Genomic DNA, 3,983 nt, shown 5'->3' with positions numbered 1-3,983 from the left:
GGACAAGATTAGTGCTTTGGGAATTGAGAGAGTTGTCCTCCGTACTCATCCTTATGATAACATGCTTTGGGAATTAGGCAAGCTCGGGATTCTGTGGAGATGTTCGATAACATGCTTCTAGAAAGCGTCATGTTACACCACGCCCATCCTAGACACCACAGTATGATGTGAGGTTGACTCGTGCACCACATTTGCCACCTGGTCTGGCCGCCCTGCCAACCCAAGATCGTTCCAAGCCAATATTTCGCTCGGTGTTCTGAAGATCTGCAGAAGAGGTTGTAAAAATCATTAGGTGTGTAACCTGCATACAGAAGAAAGATTGATACGTGCATGTAAAACTGAGAAACAACAAATCTGATTCAAACACAAAAGAAAAAGGGCAAGCTTAATTATGCTATCCTGCTGAGCCACGGCCGGCACTACCCCTCGTCGTTTCAGGAGGAACAGGTGAGCACGAGCAGATGATACGGATTCAGGGGATGAGAGGGGTAGGGTGGGGATCACGAGAGCTTATCCATGTCTTGGGGCGGCCATCCATGCCGAGCGGCAGCAGCGAGGTGCCACTGTAGTGGTGACGGGCGATGCATCCAAGGCGCCGGTGGCGCCGGCGTTCTCGTGATCCATGATGGCCGCGTCTGCCCGGATGGTCGTGTCCGTCGAGGTCGGACGGATAGGGCTGCACGGGCCTTTGTAGAGGGGGAGGGTAGAGGGTTGGCGGATGGGGAAGGGAAGTACCAGGGATGTGGTGCCGACTCGTTGGTCTCAGATCACCGCCGGTCGCCGGTATCCGAGGCGTCGCGACGTATCCGAGGAGCGGCGGTGGATCAGTTGTCAGATCGGAGCACGAGGAGCGGGAGGCAGCGGATCACCATTGAAGGCCAAGGAGTGGGACGGGTAGAGATGAAGGCTGGAGGGAGGGAAGAAAAAGGGGTGGGGGTGCGGCCGTGCGTGGAGGAAGATGTGTGGCAGCCATGGGTCATGGAGTTCGGCGGCGGCGGCGTCTTCCGGAGTTCGGCGGCAGGGACTGAAAACCGCCCTGCCCTGGAGAGGCGGCGACGGCATCTCCCGGAGTTCGGTGGCTGCGGGATTCAAACCGCCCTGCCTTGCAGAGGCGGCGGCGACGGCTCCCCCTCGGACGGCGGCAACGATAGATGGGATCGATGGGATCGAGAGGACGGCGGCGGCGACGGGAGGACTGCGGGCGGGGTGGTTTTCTTGAGGGTGCGTCTGTGGGGTGGGGTGAGATGGGTGGGGAGGTGACGAAAAAAACCAGCGAAAAAAACCCGGACGAAAAAAACCCAGACGAAAATGGTGGAACGAAAATTAAACCCGGAACGCGACCTACCAACTGAGACATTAGGAGTAGAGATGCCAGTCTAGTCGGATATGAGTCTGCACAACCTTTATCGACTGGAGACTATTAAAACACTTATCATACAATACATTGTCTTCAAAACTATTTTTTACAAAAGACCACTGCCACTTTGCTCCATATTTGTAGAAAACCCCTCAACCTCTCGAGACCAGTCTAATCCCTCACGCACCTCATCCAAACAAACAAGAACAAATGAATTTTGGATGAAACCTAACATATTTGTAGTGATAATTACCAAAAATGGCGTCATATTTCCCCCCGGGTTTGTGAACATATATTAGTCTACTTTAGATCCATTGCAACACATGTGCCAGTTGCTAGTTACTGCGAAAAAATTAGTTCTGCTAGAGTAGTGAAGCACTGTAGCCTGAGCAAACCAACACAAATAAAGTTGCATACATTACTGCTAATTATTTAGCCGAGTTTGCAAATAAGTACACAAAAAAGAGAAATGCACACGGCATTACACATACATTTCCATCACTTCACAGAATCATATAGAGTACAAGTACACTGCATAAACTTGGTTATACGACTAGTCCAAGCTTCAATAAACAAACACACATACTTTGCATAGGTTGCAGCTAATTACTCCGATCAATCGTACTATAGTACTTCTTCCGTCTTATAATATAAAACATTCTTATATTATGAGACGAAGGGAGTATTATGCAACAGAAGAGGATACTCTACTGATCGTGACGACGATCCTGATACTGATACCGCCGCTGCTGCTGCTTCTTATTCATGGCCTTGGAGTAGATATTTTTAGGGGTGAAATTTAGTAGGTGGACAGTTGGATTAGGCTCTGCCTCTGATGCAGACAGACCTGTCGAAGACCCAGCTGAACCTTGCGAACTCGGGCTCTTTCGCGGCTTTGATCGCGCGGTCGTGGGCCAGCTCCTCCACCCGCCGGATCTTGCGCGGCAGCCCGCAAACGTACTCCTGAGCGCGCCGCCCCTCGCCGGACAGCTGACCCCCGGCGAGGTCAGCTACCTTCCACCTCCGCACGAAGTGCTCCACCATGTCGCCGTAGTCCCTTGCCGTGTACACCCCGGTGCGCTGCGCCACCGCCGAGAATTTCGCGAGGAGGTCGGCGTCTCGGCCGTCTGTCATGAGCTGGCCGGGCATGGTGATCTTGTCGCGCTGGCCACCGCTCGCACCATCCCGTCCGGGTCGAGCTCGAAGAGCTTGGCGGCTGCCTTAGTGTATGCCGCCTCGTGGCGCTTCTCGTCGGCGGCCACGACGCCGCAGATCTTGGCGAGGCAGTGGTCGCCGTGGCGCATGGCGTGCCTTGCGGTGTGGGAGTGCGAGATGAAGGTGGCGCGCTCCTGGAAGGAAGTGTAGACGACGTTGTGGTAGGGGCTAGACGGCCTCAGCATCTGCATACCGTTGCGGAGGAGGTGGTGGACGGTCCTCTCAACCCGGCGCATGTCGACGCGGCCGGAGAGGTAGAGATAGCGGTTGAGGAGGTCTCCGTGGCGGTTCTCCTCGGCCGTCCAGCCCCGGAGCCAGCGCGCCCAGGGGAGCTCGCTGCAACCCGTGTCGTCGCGGTTGCCCACCACTCGGTTGCTCATGCACATGTACGTCGGCAGCGCTTCCTCCGTTACCATGTTGCCCACCAGGCACACCAGCACGTCGTCCGGCACGCCCGACGCTCGGGCCTGCAGCTCCTCCACCATCATCGTCATCGACGGCTGCTGCTCCTCGGCAACGCTACCTGCTGAAGAAAGTGAAAAGCAGGGAAGCAGGTCGCTGGGCTGCCACGCGTCCTCCACCGAGGTGAGCAGCGGCAACATCTGTTCCTGCACCCACCCGCCTAGGTTCAGACTCCGCGCCACCTCCGCCTCCGCCTGCTCTGGCACCGGCATTCCCGTCACCGTGTCCTCGAAATGAGCTGTCGCGGTGAACTTGCAGGCCCGTGTCCCAGCTCTTGTGGCAACCCGGTTCCTAAACCTGCACGCATGATGCATCAACGATTACACTTCATCCGCTTGCTCATCACATCGCGTACATATGCGTGTGAGGAAGAGTCTTGCGTACGTACCAGCTTGGATGGGCCTGTGCCGGCATGGCGATACCGTGCGGGAAAGACTTGAGCATGCTCATCTTCTCGGTGCTGCAAAGGCAAAAGCTTCACCGACGATGCAGTATTGCAGGCAACGTGATGAGCCCCTGCATGTTTGCTCTGTATATATCTGCACCTGCATGTGCGGGAAAAAAAGAAGCAAGGGAACCTAAAGTAGGCGTTGAAGCTCGAAAGAATTTACCGCTGAAGAATCTACCTCCGGCCCTTTCGCGGAGATCGATGCATCCAATTCTGGTATAAAGTTATGAAACCTTTTCACAATTGACTGCATGTGAATACTGTGTGGGTCATTCTGTGCACACAATTTTGGAGCGCGGAACGGGTCAAAATTACTGTTTCTACCCTCCTAAGGACATCTCCAACCTGAATCACCCAAACACCCGCAAATGTCCTGATTGACCGGTTCAGACACTTTTAGCCGTCCAATACAGATCCCCAAATCGTGCCTCACCGGTCTAGACGTTCAAAATCCAACAGCTCGACCCCAAATCGGGGTAGCTCTGAGAGAGTGTGGATGCC

General features: G+C 54.7%; 1 pseudogene; it reads right to left on the bottom strand.

Annotated features, from left to right (window-relative positions):
• Positions 1–1,968: 1,968 nt before the first annotated feature.
• Positions 1,969–3,519, bottom strand: LOC119297429 (annotated as a pseudogene).
• Positions 3,520–3,983: the final 464 nt, after the last annotated feature.

The sequence above is a fragment of the Triticum dicoccoides genome, chromosome 5A, assembly GCF_002162155.2.
Source record: "Triticum dicoccoides isolate Atlit2015 ecotype Zavitan chromosome 5A, WEW_v2.0, whole genome shotgun sequence".
In the NCBI taxonomy this organism is placed as follows: domain Eukaryota; kingdom Viridiplantae; phylum Streptophyta; class Magnoliopsida; order Poales; family Poaceae; genus Triticum; species Triticum dicoccoides.
The sequence above is the reverse complement of the archived record's forward strand: the minus strand, read 5'-3'. Positions and strand labels throughout refer to the sequence as shown.